Source organism: Haliaeetus leucocephalus, unplaced genomic scaffold (assembly GCF_000737465.1).
Source record: "Haliaeetus leucocephalus isolate CR32 unplaced genomic scaffold, Haliaeetus_leucocephalus-4.0 Scaffold450, whole genome shotgun sequence".
In the NCBI taxonomy this organism is placed as follows: Eukaryota; Metazoa; Chordata; class Aves; order Accipitriformes; family Accipitridae; genus Haliaeetus; species Haliaeetus leucocephalus.
The window spans coordinates 476,338-495,370 of NW_010972886.1; the positions used below are offsets into that span (position 1 = coordinate 476,338).

Genomic DNA, 19,033 nt, shown 5'->3' on the forward strand with positions numbered 1-19,033 from the left:
CCCTTACTCTTTTGGATGAGAAGTGGTTTTGTTACGAGCTGAGACCTGTAGGCCAGGAGGGTAGGAGGGAGCGCGGTGGGAGTCTTTACCCCAGGGTTTGCTAGAGTCTGTGAGATGGCATAGCTGCAAAGAGGGTGGTTGTGGCAGCCTCCTGCACTGCCTTGTCTGGTGAGAGCCTGTGCCTGCAGGCCTTTGCTGAGGGGGGGAGCAGGGCTGAGGGCTGCCGGGGTGCGAGCCATGGCTGCGCGGGCACCGGCCAGAGCCCCGGCAGACGGGCACGGCTGGCCTCGGCGCCCGGGAGGAGCGAGGGTTGTTCACCGTCTGCCGTGGGAGCCGTGGGCTGGCCCTGATGTCTGGTGGAATTCCTGTTGGAATCGGTGTGGTCTGACTGAGCAGAGTAGGGTGAGTATGTGGCTGCCAGGTGAAAGAACGTAGTTGCTGTGAGTGGCACTGATGCACGGGCGGGGAAGGGGTCTACGTGTGTGTGTGTGCAGGCAGTGGCTCGCTCAGGAGTAAACTCTCACATCCTGAGGTCCTTGAATACATCTTCAGAGGTTAATGGTTCTGGTCATAAGGCTCTGGAGAGAGGGATTTCTTGCCCTGCGAGTTGCTGTACACAGTTGTTGCGTTTTCCTTGCATTTGGTAAAAGCCTGTGTATCTTGTGTCTTCGGGTGTCTTCAGGTGATTGGGTTGTTCCTGTATTGCAGCAAAACTTGAAAAAATTACCAACTCAGTTTCACTGTTTTTGCCAGTTAAGAAAAGGTGAAATTTCATTTACACTAATTATTTAACTGCACAAGATGCTCGACATGAAAATGACTAGGTGCAAATTAAGATCAAATAAGTAAAGGAGAAAAATACGTTGTACATTATGTTTTTCATATCCAATGTTCTATTTGTGTTTCATTACCAGTCCATCTCCAAGAAGACTTCTCTTAGCAGATTGAAGCATTTTTTGAAGAAAAAACCCAAATGTACAGTTAGGCTGATAAAAACAAAGTTTTAGTCTGAATAAATCAAGACGGGAGAGTTTCAGTAAAATCTTCTCATTATTGCAGGCTTACTGTCTCTTAACTCTGGTTACACTACGTGCCTTGGTATGATCTCCGGAGCTGTGCAATGGCCACACTTTCTTCAGGTTGTCTTGCTGAAACACAAACATTTTGTAGCCTCCCCAAAGCCATTGTGTGTGTGAAATCAGCCCTTAGGTAATACTGAAATTTGTATAACGAGTGGGTACCTGGTCTTAGCTCCTTGTCACAGGAGTGGATTTCAGAGCGTTTGCCTGGTTCCTGTAGTTGTGGTTGTTGCAGTCCTGCTACGCCACAGCCTGTCCCTTGTGAACGTGTACGCTGCTCTGGGAGAGACAGATCACGAGTCACGATGGCTCCACTGTGGGGACGAGAAGCAAAAGCTTTTGTGCAGTTGTAGGCAAGACTAGCTGTGGGGGTGGGTGGAATGCACCATCAGTCTTCCCAAGATGAGCTCAACACTGTAGAGATGTCACCGCGGTAGGTGTTTCTTTGGGAGCACCAATACAACACACTTCCGTATTGTAGAGAACTTGTTTCACAAACCAAAAATATGTGTGCTGTCTTTCTTTACCTCAGCTGACCCTGGCTTTGAACCTTCTCAAACTTCAGAGATGTTTGTAGCGAGACGTTGCTTTGTGAATGGGATTTGTTTTTCTAAGTGCAGCATGAAAGACTTGGTTTATCTGCATGGACCGTGCTTGCTTGAGCAGTTGCTTTCCACAGTGCAGCGCTTGTAGATTAAAATCCTTTCTGTTGTGGTCGTGCCAGTTCAATTACTTCTGCAGCAAGTCCGTTTTGCTGGTGTACTGCAGTAAGGTGCCTGGTTGCATTAGTGAGAAAGAAAATTTTTTGTTTCCGCTGATGTGTCGTTCTTGTAGATTTGAAATGGTAATGACAATTTTTTATAACCATTTTTTAAAGATACTCTGAAAACTAGAATAACACTCCCTGCTTCAATGTATGTTTTATTTCACCTGTAAAGCTGCTTTTAATGCATGCGTTTGCACTTGGAATTTGAATGCTTTGCATCGAAACTAGAAATGACAGCGTCATATGCATGGAATATATGTTTTAGTTTATGCTGGCATGTTTTACTCTCTGTGATGTGTGATCAGACAAGCTCAAGTACACAGCTGACTTGATGTATTTACTATAATTCTCTATGTCAGGAAATAAGGTCTAGTGAGTAGCAGGCTAGGCAGAGACTTAATACCCATAGGTTCAGTTCCTGGTTCTGCTACACAGTTCATGAGTTTGGGGCAAGATTCACAACACCTTACACTGATTTTCATGTGAATTATGTTCATAAATATGAGTTAGGCACAAAAATACCATTGTTGTGCAGTATTCTCTTTATGTGAGTTCCACTTCCTTATCTTACAGAGATGTCCTGTAGGCAGATGCTGTATTTTGCTATCAATCTATAGGGAGCGAATAGGGGGTTTGTGCTAAAACTGACTGTAGGATTTGAACCGTAATTTTTTTGTGTTTGTGTGTCTGTTTTTAAGTGACCATTCTTAGAGTGATCAATAGTCGCGCTGTTTACCGTGAGCACCTCTGCTCATAGTATTTATGCTGTTAAAGATCATATAAATCATCACAGAAGTCAGGCTACACGCTGCTCTGGAGTCCAGTTCTGTCTCCTTTACTTAAGAGCGAAAATAGCCTGACTAAAGTACAGTCAGCAGCTTAGGCCTTAGAGCAGGGAAGCATGCATAGACCTGGATCCAGATAGTAAATGCCGCGTTTAGAAAAAGAAAGGGTAAATTTTCCTCCCAAACAAATTGGTAAAATTCAAGGTGGAAATTTGTAATTTAAGACATTGTGTTAGAGTGAGTAGCAGCTTTGCAGAGTGGAGGGAAGAGTACTTCTGCTGAGCGGGTGTGTGTAGGCAGTGCAGAACCTGCCAGTTTTACTCTGGCTTTGTGCAACTTTGTGAAATTCGCATTTTGGAGTACCTGGGCAATTCAAAGGGTAACTGCCTGAGCAAAGTCTTGCTTAAGATAGCTGTTGGGAACACTACAAAATGTTTTGGGGTCTATAGGGCACACCAGTGCTTCCTAAACCAGCAGAGTGCCCTCAGGGACACTCTCAGCCTCGCCTGCGCTAGACCTTTGGGAGGTGTGAATCAGCTCGGCACCACGGGCAGCCCGAAAGTCCCCCCCCATTTATGCCGGCTGATATCTGTCCCTCTGCATCTGAAGGGAGCATAGTTGCTCTGGTTTCCCTCCTGATCCAGGATGTTGCGACTGAACTCTGTAAGTGTCCATGGGGGAATCGGAGGCGGTGGTGGGAGTGTTGAGGAGACCCACGGATGAGGCTGGTTTTACACCGTGCATGTAACCTTTACCACGTCCACTCATTAGCAACACGTGCTTCTCACTAACAGATGTTTCTGAGAAAATGTTAATCATCATTGCTACATGCGCAGAGCTCATAGTCTTTCACAACCATACTCTGGTGGCTGATGGCGGGTGATGCCACGGGACCATGGTCCCCCCCCCCCCACTGCTCCCAGCTGCCCCAGTCATGGTGGTCAGGCGTGGACCTCACCAGCGAGAGAAGGCAGACCTTGTCTTCTCTCTCCCACAGGTTTTTTTTTCCCGTTTGCTAGTTTAAGCAAACAGGAAGAATTTAAGTAATTAAAGTGATTAAACTTGTGCTTTTGATACTGCTTGTTTTGTTTTCCTCTGTGTTGTCAGTGATGCTTCTGGCGTACTGGGGAGGATGTCCTGTGTGTTCGCAGTCCTTTTTGCTTGTCTTGTCCTTTGTTGCTTGGATGCCTCCTACATGCACCTAGGCCTGTCTTGGCCAGTTTGGTGACCGCATTGCTTAGCAAATGGAGAAAATGCCTAGGCAGGTGGAAAATGTAACATACAGACCCAGTGAAAAGTGAAGCCCGTGAATATCTGCCACATGTATCTGGTGCTTGATTAGCAAAGCCCCTAAATGAAACTTTAATTTCGGGCAGGTTCCTAAGTCATAGTGAAATCACTGGGTGCTACACATGCTCCTGAAGTTAAGTATATGCTTATATACTTTGTGAATAGAAATGGCTTATTGAGCTGCAGCCAGCATGGGGAATTTTGGGACTCCTGCTGTTCTGCTTACAGTATTTTGCAGGAGAGTTTAAGGCTGTAGAATGACACCAACTGGATTCACAGAACAATCTGCTCCTGTTCCCGTGAACTCCAAATTATTTTCCTTCTCACATGCAAAGTTGTACCAAGAGCTGCATTTAAAAACCCATCTGTTGTCCATATTATATCAATAGGAAGAAAAATTTTAGACTTCTAAAATATTCTAGTTACGTGTTCCATCCTGCTGTCATCTGTCTTTCAACTACAAGCCATTTCTTGTTGCACTTACTTAATTCTAACTGCTCAAATCTTTTCCCTCCCACCAACAGATGAAACACAGAGTTGCCTAAACTGCAAAAGTGGAAGCAGGATGCTACAAACTGGTAGTGGAAAGAAATGTCCACTTTCAAAATAAGATGCTTTTGATAGTATAAAATAAATAAATTGATATAATAATTTTTTCTTATCAAGTGTGGGAATAAGTAGTAAACTACTTTAGAAGTTGTTTTGTCATATTTTTCATTACACAGATAGTATATTTGAAGTACCATCAATGTCTATATGTGTTTTAATATAATTTGTGACACATATATGTGATGTGTAAAAAGATAGAGCAATTTTTCTTTTTTTTTTATTTTTACAGCAAAATAAGATTATAAATCCAATGCTGCTGGTTATAATTCACCTTGCTGCTGATCCCACTTCTTTGTGTTGCAGTGGCAGTAGCACAAGCATGTTTCTTGGCAGATACACTGCTTTTCCTCAGGGCAGCAGTGAAGTTCATGTCTTGTTTATTTTAGTTTTGTTGTTACATTTTGGTAAAACAGCCAATTGTGACAGAACTAGAAAGACAATATCGTATCGTTTCAGGTTTGCAAGGTTTTCTTTGTGACTGTAATGAGTACTCAGGGGTGTGTGTATGTGTGTTTACATCTGTTACAGCTTCATGGCTTTTCTCCCACTGTTTTCAAAGCAGTATCTTTGGGAGACACTCAGGTGATTGGAGCTTTGTAGCCTTTTCCCAGTGAGATACAGATCACAAACTCAAACTGTCCATCTCATGACGGTTGGATAGCTAGGCCAGAGACCTCTGGTCATGAGAAATTCAGTGCTGACACCTGTCTCTATTCCTCGTCGGTCCCCTTTAAGGATTTGTGCTCAATACTAGAACAGCATCTGTTAGCAGTTGACCAGTCTTGTTCAGTTGTTCCTCAGTATGAAGAACACAAAAGCCTTCACCACGTGTGGTTAGTTATCTGCTAAACAGCTTATTTTACCAGGACTTCTGTTTCTACTACCTAAACCTTAGAGTTTAGGGCTAGGGATAATCCCACAGAGAATGACTGACAGATTTCAGCAAGGGAATAACTAGCTCCTGAATGTAAATGCTTGGGTCAGAGGGCAACACTGGTTTCCTCTGTCAGGATGTTAAACAGGAGTAGTTCAGTTTTAGACAAGCAGTTGGCAAGACCCCCGTTGCGATGCTGCTGGAATGTGTGAGGAAGGTCTCGGGATAAAGCATTGATGGAAACAGCGGATGAAAAGGATTCAAGACAGACCCCTTAAAGGAAGATATAATTAATATCGCCGTGGAGTTCTGGTACAGTAGTATCTTGTCTAGTATTTACCTGATACTTTCAAAGAAGCCTAGAGATGTCACGGACATGTCTGTTACTGAATTTCAGTCTTGAACGTTTGTGGGTAGAGAACTGTAAAGCAGCGAGCGTTATCACAACTCTTTCTGCGTGATACATATTTCTATAGAATAAGATATATGTGCTGTTTATTGATTTGTCCCCTGAATGTAAAGGCTCTAAAGTTTGGAAGTATGGATGGGTTACTGTTTTTAAATGTGTAATGAGTACTGGGTATAGGATGTGTAGAAAGCAAAACGATGTCTGCAGTAGTAGATTTTTGTGGCGATAATATGAGACTCGGAAGAGTGCCCGGCATGGAGGGACGTGGTGGGAGGCAGGGGGCCATAGGGAGGGCTGGGCACTCGGTCTGAAGCGGCTGCATGCTGGGCAGCAAAGCTCAACTCCAGAAACGGCTCTAGCAGGGATATCGCCCAGTCGGTGCTTTTTCATGTCTTGACTTACAGCACTGACATTCACATTCAGGTCAAAGATGGAAGAGTGGTGGGACAGAATGTCGGTGAGGTGTCACTGTGAGGCAACGGTATGTGTGTATATTTGAGAACCTTCCCGTTCCCCTGGTTTTCTGCTCCTTCAGTACTGCACCCACCAGATGCACTAGAAAACGCTTCCATTTTTTTTGTACGCAGCAGAAATCATGAACCCCAGCTTCCTGTAAGTGCCTGTCTTTTGGATGCCGTCCCTGCCTGTGTTTGGGCTGCTGTGTAAAAGGAGGCAAAGGACTGGCCCTTGAACTGGCAGCCAGGTCGTACTGGCTAGGTCACATCCATGCTGCTGAGGCAGCCCTCCTGACGGCAGGCTTGTCTCATGAGGAGGTGGTTGGAGTGGTCCAAAAACATGCAGAAAGCAAGCTATCGAGCAGCGTGCTGCAGTCCTCAAACTTCCTTCCTTTCCCACTTTTATTTAGCCATATGGGTGCACCTGTAGTTGTGAACTTCAGCTTTCAGCACAGTTTTGCATCTCCATACATCTATTTTATCTGCAGATTCTGCGCTCTCTTATGAGTCAACGTGGAAGTTTCTTCCCTTAATGCAGACACTGACCGTCTCTCTCGTCTGTTCGAGCACAGGTTGGAATCGGAAGGAGCTTCTGGCAACTGAGTCATTCTGAGATTGCTACCTCTTTGTTAAATGTCTTTAGAGAAATTATTAGGGGAAGACAGACAGACAGAGGCGTCACATTACACACAGTGTGTGATTGCAGGTTTTTTTATGTAGGAAACAAGACTACAAAAGAGAACTTGGAAGGAAGGCAGAATTTATTCCTTTGAGAATACCTTCCGGATAGGAAGCTGTGTGAAAATGGTAAAATGTTGGAATTGTGTGATATAAGTGATTTTTTTTTTTTTTTTTTTTTTTTAATTATGGTGACTATTGTTTTTCCTGTGGTAATGTCTAAAGGCTTCTATGAAGATGTAGGCTTTCTTGTCTTTACATCTTCAGCCACACCAAATTTACAATTTAACTATCTGATAGATGAAGAGAAGAAAGAAATGTATCACAGGGATCAAAGACAGAGACAGATTGTGAGATGCCCTCCATGGTCAGATACAAAATCTGTGGCAGCGAATTGCTCAGTCTGTTTCTCAAGTCCTATGAGCTGGTAGCACTCCCAGCTCCATACATCGCTTAGCAGCACAGAGGTCAATCTTGCGATAACTGTGAGCCTTTAGCTCCATGTTAAGCCTTCAGCAAACCTTCATCCAGTGAAGCTTTTGACATATTTAAAGTTTATTACATGTATCTTTGTGTTGTGATTCAGACCTAAATTTGTTTTAGTCTAAAGTTTAAAGGTCCTACCTGACATACAGCATGTTGATTTTGGGGAAGGTTTATGGAATAATGTCAGATGCCGCTATTTTAAAAAATGTTACTGCCTCGCAAAAGTGAATTTCTTGTTTCTTTGTCTAGTAGCATTTTCAGAGCACTTGAAAGGAAGTTTTGGAATAAGGAGATTTCTACCCTGGGGGGGGGTAGTATCCTGTGCTTTCATTAGGTCATGTCAGGCCATTGTTTTGCTTTTCTTATCATAAAGATCTTGTGTCTTTATTTGTGCTCAGCTGTGGACTTGAGCTTCCTGGAAGAGAGTGAAATAATTAAGAATTAATACTACAAAATCATATGTTCTCTGTTTGTAGCTACGTTTGTTTAGTTGAAGGCAGTTCTTACCTGTAGTTATGTATAGTAATAGGTGGTGTAGATATATACCAGTAGTAAGTAGTATCTTCTATCTGTGGTTCTCAGTATAGCTGAAAAGAAATTCCATTTTTCTCTGTAACTATGAGAAAACATAGACTGAGAGATTCAAGGTCACCCATCAAATGGCTAGTAAAACTGGGGTCTCTTGATCCCTGCTGTTTTCACCCCTAACTGCCAGCTGATGTTCTCGGTAGCTTTGTCTCTGCTAGTGGATTACACAGTGGCAGGGTATGGGAAAGGGCAAGTTTAATTTATTGCTCTAGATGCAGCCACTGGGGAGGACAGTTAGGTACACAGGGTGGTTTATCAGTCAAAGAAGTCATTAAAGTAGGGTGATTAATGTGGTGCCAGAGAAGGGCATACGGTGTGTTGTTCTTGCTCTTAAAATCTGCAGACTGCTACGCAAGGTCATGCAGCCTAAATACGGTCCTGGTGAGAAGCATTGGGGGAGGAAGAAGGGCACTGGCAGCCTAAATCGAGAGCTTACATTGCTGTGCAGTTGTGTCATGGGATGGAGGAACACCTCCCTGATAACTTGCTAATGGGGATGGCCAAAGCCTCTCTGTCCTGCCTGGTAAATCTGGCTTGGTTCTGGTGTGACAGATCTGAGACATTAATTTAAGTGATGTGAACAATAGCTTCCCTGGGATGCATGCGCCTGCTTTGCAAATAAGCAGAATTTCTAGCACTGACAGTGAGATGCCTTTCCCCAGAACTAAATTTATTGTTAAATAGAAGGAGGCATGAGAAGGCAGGGCTTGTTAAGTCTCATATACATGGGACTCTTGCTTTGAAATGTCTTATTCCATTTCCTCCAAGTTTTCCTCAGGGAAACACTTAATTTGGATTTCCTATGCATTTTACCATTGATTCTTCAGTTGTCACTATCTGCCTCTAGATTATGGCCATAGTTTGTGTCTACTTTATTCTCTGTCAACCACTGCCACTCTGCTTGCAGGCTACACTGTGACACATAGGTTGCTTGCCAGGTAAAGAAGGTGGCAGAAGTTTTGGTAGACGCTGGGAGCAGAGCTGGGGTGCCGTGAGTCACCCCATAAAACAGAAGATAAGTGCACAGCAGCCGGCAGATCTGGCAGCCCGCCAGGTTAGCACAGAAACCGCCTTGTGCACAGACCTCGTTTTTCCAGCTAAGGACCAACATGCTCTCATACAAACAAAAATAAAGAAGTTGCACCTAGGGTTTTGGAGTTTTTCCAGGGGACAGCTCTGACTGAGAGAAGCTGGAGAAAAAAACCTCCTGGCAGAGGTTATACTGAGGCTCTCTTCTTCACGTAAGTGGCAACACCAGAAAGAGATGAAGCTGCACAGCCGTATGAATAAATGTGCAGAATCTGAAACTTGCACTTCTGGCTCATCTATCACATACCATCCTTTTATAGTGTGAGATGAAATGTCCTGCACCAACTTTAAGCTGCCCTCAGCAGATGCACTGTTAACTTCTGTCTTTACGCATGGCCATAATCTCATCCTGAAAAATAAGACTTTACCTTCTTACCCTTTTGGAAACAGCTTGTCAGAGCAACATGGTACCGCAAACTTATCCTGCTTAATGTCAGCTAATTAAATTCATTTTTTACTATAGTACTAAGTCAATTTAATTCTGTCTTTCAGAGCCTGCAGAGACAGTTGTGACTCTCAGATGGGTTTCTGTCTCTGATTAGTGATCAGATCTCTTTGTACTTTTTTAGACTGACTCTCCATCTGTGTTTTTCTGCATGTCTCTCACCTGTACTTGTGATATTAGGGAACGGCATGCTTTGTACCATGCTTTCATAGCCTCAGCATCTACTGTTGCATTTGACAACATACTCTGTTTAATAATTTTTGTTCTTTGAAATGAAAGGTTCATTACAGCAGCTGGAATAAAAATAGAAATTACTGGAATACTCTTGGTGTTAGATCTTGATTTTGGAGGTTGTTTTTCAAAAGTGTTGATCTTGGTAGGGAGGGGTATTTGAGTGACCTTCTAACTTGGAGCTCATATACCAGCCTCCGGATGATCATCCACATTGCAGTCCAAGTGCAACAGCCTCCAGTAATGTTTACTGTCTGTCACTCTCAATGTATTTTGTGATCACTAACATTCACGAAAATGAGTAGAATTTAAAAAAAAATTAGTCAAAAAAAGAGAAAGGTCAAAGCAAGCCATAGTGTAGAAAAGAACAATACACTTGATTAATTAAGTAGTGCTGGTGGAGTATATCATGCCAGAGATAATCCGACAAGTATTTTTTGATTTTAAATGTCCTCTGTGCAGGTTATCAAAGTCAAAGAAAAAGTATTGTTTGGGGATTTTCATGCATTATTTTTCTACAGCTCTGGCATGTCCCTCACTCCTTTTGTGCAGCTTTGTGCCAGGGAGTGCCTCTGATCGGCTGTTTCTAACCCCCTGACGCCGTCGGACAGCAGATCCGTGTGCTTCACTGTGAAACCTCCTCCTGCAGTTTACCCCCTCGTTGCAGCTGCATTTTCTTTCTCTCATTCTCTTCCCGCTTCCCCTCCCACTTGGTGATGCGTCTTATTTGTGTTCAGACATTATAAGCGCAGAACTGAATTGCCGTTATCAGCAACGTAATTCCCGATTACTGAGCAACTACTGCTCTTGTTCCTTCCAGAGTATAGCTGGAGTGTATGGGGAGATGTGGTTTGAGGAGAAGCTTGTATCGTTGTCATGCACCGTGCTGGTTCTGTACGGAGGAGCGGGCTCCAGTTTGTGTGGATGTCGTTCTGACACATTTTACAGGCAGTTGATTCATCCATCCATTTTTTTGTGTTGCATAGTAAAGTATCCAAGTGCTGTTGTGTTTGTAATGTAGCTTCTGATGTCAGAGAGAACTAAATACCCTCACCTGAACTGAAATAATGCTGAAGTTCTGAAACAGAAGGACAGATGCCAGGAAAGTGAGACTTGAGACTGTAATTTTTTTTTCTTAATTCCTTAAATTGATTGAGAGGAAAGGAGAGGAAAGTTTTTTTTTCAGATCATTAATTACATTTTTTCTTTCATTTTAGAATACATTTTTCTGAAAGGTTATTCACAGGTATATTTTTTTGAAATTAGAAGCTACAGTTTTTTAAAATTTCATAATAAAATATATGTATCTGGGGAGTTTTTGAGGCTTAATACTTAGACCTGATTTTAGTAAATGCCTGTATCTAATCAATCTAAACATTTGGTTTAGGTACCTTGTCCATTTTGTAAGTCCTTGTTCATTTTTCAGATGAAAAAAATAGTATTTACTGAAGGTGGAGAAAGAATTGCCAAACCCCCGATAAGTCCTAGAGCACAGCAGTGGCTTTATAGGAACTTTCTAAATACCCGTGTTTGTAAGGCCTCTTCAGCTCTGTTGGTGTGAATATGCTGTGTGCATTAATATAAATATTTATAATGCAAAAGATTGCATGTTTGCTTCTTCAGTGCAGCACTTTGTTGTAAGAATGGAGTTCTTTGGGGTGACAGAGTAACTTTTCTGTAGTTTAGTATGTATAAAGACAGTTTTAGGATTGTCTTAAGACCGATAGACTCAGTTTTGAGAAGTGATGGTACACTTATGTGGAAGTAAGTTGGCAGCAAAAATTATTTTTCAGCTTCCATTAATTTTTCTAACTGTGCCTAATGTTTGCATTTCCTTAAAACACTGCCTGTGAAAATGAAGGTCTTAATTGATGGCACTGGAGATTACCACTGTCTAGCCATAGAAAATAAACAGTTTGGACAAGAACTGTGTGTATTTTCTTACAATCCTCTCTTTTTGTAGAGACTATATTGATTTGTGTGTTTAGTTCCCAACCTTTCTTCCACCGAGATTTTAAGTGCTGGGTCCCCAGCGTACTCCTGTCAACACTAGCTATTTCCATAATTGCCAGAAGCACATACTTAAATACCTCGCATATAATTTCCATTTTCAGGTTTCACAATGGCTTCCATGTTTCTGCTTCACCTAGAAAGACTTGCCTTTGCCTTAAACAGGCTCTTCTAGGACTTGCAATTTCTGAGTGTATTTTTGGGATGTTGGTGTTTCTTTCTCACTGAAGGAAAGGCACTAGGAAGGCTCTGCCAGAAGGGTCTTTGTGAAAGGTCTTGAAGGTTGTCAGGGTCACGAGTAGTTCAGTCGACTCTTAGCAGCTGCTCCTTAGTCCCTCCTGCTCCGCCAGAAGTGGTTTGTTTTGAGCAGTTTTGGCTTTCTCCTACGTGGTCTCCAAGATCCCTTCATTTCAGCTGTGAGCAGAGGGGCAATAAGCTCTGAAAATGGGGCATGACTTGTGGCCTTGAAAATCTGGACCATTGCTTTGACCTGGCCATTTTCCATATCTGCATTGGTTACCTACAACATATATAAAATATTTAAAAACAGACTTACCCATCAAGTGATTTGAAAAGATCAAATGATTATAAACGAGGTGACTGTAGCCACCAACAGGAAAGAAATGACCCTTGTCTTAAGACCCCTTGATCTCAAGAGAACAGTTCACAATGTTCAGTGTTGTGTCATCTCCTAAACCAGTGATTTTCAATGTTAAAAAAAAAAAAAAAGAAGAAAAAAAGAAAGGTAGAGCCAAACCAGCAATGCACTGGTAGAAGGAATTACGTGCTTGTCAAGGACCCGACAAATGGGAAATCTGAAATTCTGTATCTGTCCGCCAGACAGTTCTAGGTTCTGCATTAACATTGAGAACTAGTTTTCATTGCTTTGAGAGCGTGCCTGAAATCTGGTCTGGAGCAGTGGGCCAAAACAGTTTGGCTACAGCAGGACAATTTTGCTTGCCATTGTGAACAGCAAAATGTTTTCTGTAAGCCTGGGAACAGCACAGACCCTGTTAATGCAGAGGAGGAATATGTGGAAACACACAAATGTGTTAGCAGAGCTTGCAAACCTCTGAATATGATGAACTTACTATCTGGATTTGTTATGTTTTCAGGTGGGACCCTCTTCTGATATGTGATCTACAGCGAGCTACTTTGAATCGTACGATGACAATGTTATCACTGCCACATCTCTGGGAACCAGTTATTCATAAGTATACGGTATGTGAACGTCTGCATCTTACATTAACCATTGCTTGTTGGAACAACGCAGAAACAATAACATGAAGGTGCTAAAAGTCATTGAAGTAAATGTTAAGCCACATGTACAATCAATTACACCATGCCGTTCCAGCAGATGTTTATCTGCTAGGCCTGGTCTGTATGCAGTATAGTGAACTGTTTTAACTTGAAAATGTATTTATTTACAGATACTGGTAGAAACATTCTACCAATGTTTCCTCTGGATGAAGTTATACTGGTACAGTGATGATATGTAGATGTACAGACTATTACTCTCTTCCTCAGGCAGGAGGGGGTAGTAGCAGTAGTGTGAAGGGTTCTGTACTTTAACTGTTTTGCTGCACTTAAAGCAGTACTATTTTTGCATTTAGGAAAGGTCTTTAATTGCTTTTCTCCTTAATTCCATTTTCAATTTCTGGTCAATCTAAATTAGATTAATTTCACACACCAGTGAATCCCTAAAGAAGTGTAAATAAACTCCATTTTACCAAACTCAGCCAGATGATGGCAGTTATTCCCTTGATGTTTAGCTTTACATCACCCACCATCTTTGACCAAGATTTCAATAGGAATTAAATCCATATATTGAGTCTTTTTTCCTCATCCTGTACAAGGAATTGGAGGCTGAGACCCACCTAGTGAAGGGAGGCTATTTAATTTATGGCCTATGAGGCCAGAAATCTAAGGTCACTGATAGCTGGCATGTTTTTCTTTTCTACTGTTCTGGCTTGAAATTGTTAACACACACTCAGGTCCTGTAAAACCATGAGCAAATCGGTTTTATGAGAGTGGTTACATTATTGTTCTGAAGCAGTTTGTAGCACACCACATAACTGTTAACGTGGAGCATCTTCATCTGATTTATGGCCCTGATGCAAGTCCCACTGAAACTGGTGGAAAAACATTTCTTCATGCTGATGGGAGTTGAATTGCACTGCATGTAACACCTGAGACTTTTGTTTAAGTATTGTTCCCTGCATGGAATTTTTTTACTGATTAGCCACTTTTTAGAGATTAAGTTTTAAAGATACAAGCATAAAACAGAATTACAAGGAAATGCATTGCCAAAATAACCTAAAAGAGGACTCAATTATTGAAAATGCTTGTCTACCTTAAAAAATTATGAAGTGATGAGGACAGATGACTGCTCCAAAAGTACGTATCTAGGTTCAATGCACTGTATTTTTATATATAATTTTGAAGACAGTGTTCGTCAGAAATGTGAATGATTTGCTGCTGCATCAGTGACGTGGGAGAGGGAAAGCAAAATAAAAGTCTTACAGGGGAGAGAAAGGCCAGGCTTCATTGATCAATTTAGTGTGTTTTAGGAGAGCAGTTCACAACCTGGGTGACTTGTGTGCTGATCGGTGAAGAGGTTTCCAAATCTGGCTGGACTCTGGGTCAGTTTGAAGAGAAGCTCCCGGAGGCAACGTCTGCCACTGAAGTGAGAGAGCATTGATCCTGCTTGCACTGGCAGGGCTTCTGGCACGCCTGTATAGCCAGCCTCAGTAATCCCTGCTGGCCAAATACCATTAACATGACCCTTTGCAGACATTTTCTATTCATTTGTTCAGACGTCTCCTCTATCATCCGTATCCAAGCACCTTTTCAGGAGGGATATAGGAATAATTATCTGTTGCTCTCGTTTCTTCTGAGTTGGTTAATTTTTAAATGTTCAGAATTGTTTGTTGATATATTTTTTTTTGTAAATAAGCTGTTTTGGTGTGTGTGCGAGCACGGGTAATGGAAAGCTGGTTTGAAGAAGACGAGTTTTACATTCTGCAGGGGCAGAGGTCTGGAAAGGGCCCAGCAGGCCAGCTGGTCTGCTTTCCTGCCGTCACAGGTATCTCGTCATGAAAAGCGTGAATGCGTCTTGGTTGACATTTTCACTTTTTTGGTGGAATGTGGCTTTTTGCCAGTGGAGGGGACCTCTCAGAGAGCCAAGGGCAGGTGGCGAGGAGAGGCGGTTGTCAGAGTGGTGGCCGCTTGCCGATCTCCGTGTTCCCTGGGCACGAAGAGCGAGCAGCCGTCTCACTGCCATGCTTTTAATGAGCTGTAGAGCAAGGGTTGCTGTGTCTCGCACCTTGTGAGGCTTCTTCTGATACGCGGTAATAACCTTCACGGATTTGCCATCTACCCAAATCAAAATGAAATTTCCTTTGACTGGTGAATGGAGGAGTCAGAAGGAAGTGAATGTCTTCGTGTTTGTTTTTCCTTTTGAGTGTTATTTTGGTTTTCCTCTTTTGCCAGTTCTCGTATAGCATTGCAAACATTTCAGGAAACTAATATGCAGAAGCACAGCTCATAAAAGATCAGCCTGCCAGAGGACGAGGCTCTGCTTATTACAGGAAAGCTTCTGAGGCAGTCACGGCTGAAAAGATTACACACTTCCACAGGAAATTAAATTTGATGTAATATAGTGAAAGAATGACAAAATGGAAAGGGCATATATAACGTATTTGCAATTATTAAGTGGTAGAAAAATGAAAACTTGAGATCCAATAAAGTGCACGTAATTTAGATATGGATACAAAATTCCCAATAGTTTTTTGAAAATTTGGTGTCCCACTTCCCTTTGCCCTCAGCTGATGTTGTTGTCTCAATGTGGAAAATCATTAACGTCTTGTAAAATTATGTCAACTTTCGGGCACGGTAGATTGTAAAGCGTTTAAAACAAGTTTCAGAGCAGTCCTATGGAGTCCAGTTAGCTTGCATTCTTCAGCAGAAGTTGCACACGTGACACGCAGACTGGGAATAAGAGGTGAGAGCTTCCTTCTTTGCTTCGTCCTTCTCCCACGTGGATGTGCAGCACTGACAGAGGGGGAGGCTTTCCCTCCCGTCTGCCCGTGCCCCTCGCCATGGCGCGGCACGGTGCCTGATGGCAGGTGGAAGTCCGAGCCCCCCCCCAGCTGCTGACCGGAGGCTGCAGACCTGCTGGGGACCGTTCAGGTGACACGCGTGCTGAAGAGATCTCTTGGTACCGAGGTCCTTGCTGCTCGCCCGAGGCACGGGCAGGGGGCGTGTGTCCCCCCTTCTCTCCTCCTCGGGGTCAGCATAGGCGCCGTGGTGAGCTGGTCTCTCTCCTGGCCAGGCGCTTCATGGCAAAACGCAGGTTTTCTTTCAGAGGGGACAGTAATAACTTGCAACGTTTTAATAATTTTTCCTGTAAGATCTGGTTACCTGCAGTTGGAAAGAATAAGCAGGACTCTGGCAGATTTAACTTTATTAACCACCATAAATCCTTTCCCTTTTGACTCTAATCAGTCCCTGGAGTCCTTTTAATGCACTTGACATTGCACTGGCCTTTCATCACAGCACAATATACATTTTCCTGTAACTAGAAAACTGATGGCGAGAGCCTTGTGTAAACCCAAGGTAATGGATGCAGCGACGGGGACGTGCGACTGTCGGACGCTCGCCGCTGGTGGAGGGAGGAGAGGGAGCTTATCCTGTCAGCACGGCTCTTCCCTCAGCGGAGGGAAGGAGAGGGGACCTGAAGGCGCAGGCGCTGCCGGGGTCCAGCATGCACCCAGTAGCACCCAGGAATGGGGGACCGGCCGCTTCGCTCTGGCCCAGGCAGGCAGGCAGAGAGACGGCGGTGCTTTTGTGTCCACCGCTGGCAAGCGGGGAGGCGCTGGGGGCCAGACCCTGCTCCAGAAAGCCCCTCCGTGAGCAGGGTCCCCGGCCCGCGTCCCCGGGGCAGCGAGGTGCCGGAGCTCGCTGGCAGCCGGCGGGCTGACACAGGAGGAGGTCGCTTGTGGCACAGGGACCGGGCAGACCTGCTCGGACGGAGGTGCTGGGTGAATGGATCTTTTCTGTGCCGGGGACAACGATAAAAGGAAAGGAGTGTTACCAGGTGGTCGAGGGGCGGGCACCTAAGCAACAAACACCTTCTTCATAAAATAACTACCTGGGTTATTGCTCTTCTGTCCAGCCTGCGCACAAAATCCTCCGGAAAGCAAGAGGGGAATTCCCTGGTCGGTACTCTGTCTGTGTCTCTGCTGTCCAGGAATTCATGGGATGGAGAAGGCATCCCAAGAATCTGCCCCCGTGTGCAGGGAAGCTAAATTCCCTCTTGTTTTTCCATACACACAAGTCAGCAAGTTTCTTCAGCAAATGCTTTAATTTTGGGCTTAATACTATGCAAATATTTAACTTTGGACAAAAAAACCTCAAGCTGGCTTCAGACCATGGACTGGCTTCCAGCTGTTTCTGCAGGTACAGAGCCAATGTTTACATACACGAATGGTTATTTGTTTATATATTTATTTATTTATTATGGTAATCTTTTTATAATGAACTTGGATATTTGTGTTCCCTGGTTTTTCTTTGAACATAAAAATCTATGTATTTGCAATGCGTGTACAGCCATTTTCAGAAGCTTTGGCAAAAAGCTCAGATCTGCTGAAGATAATAACTGTAGGCTGAACCTTTAGGCGACACAGAGTTGTACTAATTTTTCCCTCTAACTGAAGTGCCTAAAGCTCTGCTCGCCATTGAAATCTCACCAGCCTAAGTTATAAAAAAAAGGTGTGGAACGATCTGGTGCCTGCTGCAGGAGCTTTACGGTGTAATTTGGTTGTCCGGACAAATGGGTACGAAAGAATATTCAGAAGGATCGTCAAAAGCATTAGCAATAAATATGTTAACTAGGTTTCAAGAACCTGCTTAAATGCTACCCTGATACATAATACTTTGCTGTACCCCCATATATTTCATGTACGTATGCTTTCTCCAGCCCTCATCGCAGCTGCTGCATGCCTGCAACAGCCTCTTATTAAAAAGGGAAAGTCCATAGTCTTGTGGACCTTCTTTAATGTGCTCAGCATGTGAGCTATTGACTTCACGAAGACGAGAATAGCTATGTCAAATGTGTTTCATTTGCATGTGGCAAGATAGAAAAAGCAAACTCGGTGTGAAGATGAGCAGACAAGAAAGACACCGAATGCCTTAAATACTAAGGGAGTTAATGCTATGCAGTGATTTTGCTTCTGTTATAGGAAGTGTAAGAACAGTATGCTTCCTGGCGTACATCATCATCTAAACTGCAAAGGTTTCAGTTCCATGGCAACACCAAGAGCCCGATTGTGCTGAAGGTGTGTGTATTAATGCATTCAGAGTGAGGGGTTGGGAGTGAGCTGAGGAAAAATAAAACATGCTGAATGTTTCCAATTTATTTATTTATATATAAAGTAAAGCCTTTGTTCTTAGAAAATCAGAACTGACATGAATACACCCGCCGTCCCCTCCTCCCCCCAATTCCATCCCATTCTTTTTTACATGTGTTTTTCTCAGGCAAAAAGCAAATGAAGAGGCTGTTTTGTTGGGTTTTTTTTATAAGACACTAAGTGCAGCAGTACTTGAATGTTGCAAAAAATGCTATTAATTCCTGAGACTGTTGTATATCCCTGGAGAGAGAGACTTGGGGAGTGGATTGTATTTTTTCCAAGATATACTGCTTTACAGAGCAGAGTGAAGCAGTGTTTGGGTTTTTTAATTATTTTTCCTTGATCTTTTTGATCTGCCTTCTTTCTGCCTTTCTCTACATCTACTTCCAGTTTCTCCTACCTCCCCTGGCTGAGGAGCAGGAAACAAGACTGAGCTCTGTTTCCTGACATACAAAGAAATATAAAAGTACGAGGAAACAGCGTATTTTGTTTTGCCGGCCAACTCGGATTCATGGACCCACACTAGGAAGGCACCTGCTCCCAGACAGGGTGAGGAGTCACCCTCTGGAGCAACTGGGCAGGCAGTCGGCCAGCGAATAACCAAGAGCTGATCATTATGTGAATTTTGTTTGATCTGCTCAGTTGGCTGCATGAGTGTAGGATAGAGGATTGTGACAGATGTATTTTGCTCAGGGTGGAGAACTACCTGAGGCTGGTCCCGCCAGCGGTGCTGATGGGTGGATGAATTGCAGATTTCCAAGGTTTAAAGCTAGGTTGGGTGGGGGGGGAACCTCCAGATGTTGGTATTTCTGAGGCTAACAGCAGTGCT

At 43.3% G+C, this 19,033-nt stretch overlaps 1 protein-coding gene across 12 annotated transcripts in view; it reads left to right on the top strand.

Annotated features, from left to right (window-relative positions):
* HIVEP2 (human immunodeficiency virus type I enhancer binding protein 2) overlaps positions 1-19,033 on the top strand; it is a 139,541-nt gene that overhangs the window by 20,450 nt on the left and 100,058 nt on the right. For all 12 annotated transcript variants that reach the window (XM_010574599.1, XM_010574605.1, XM_010574603.1 and 9 more), the window contains one exon: positions 12,910-13,015. The gene's annotated coding sequence lies outside the window, so the exon portion shown is untranslated. The remainder of the gene's footprint in view (positions 1-12,909; positions 13,016-19,033) is intronic.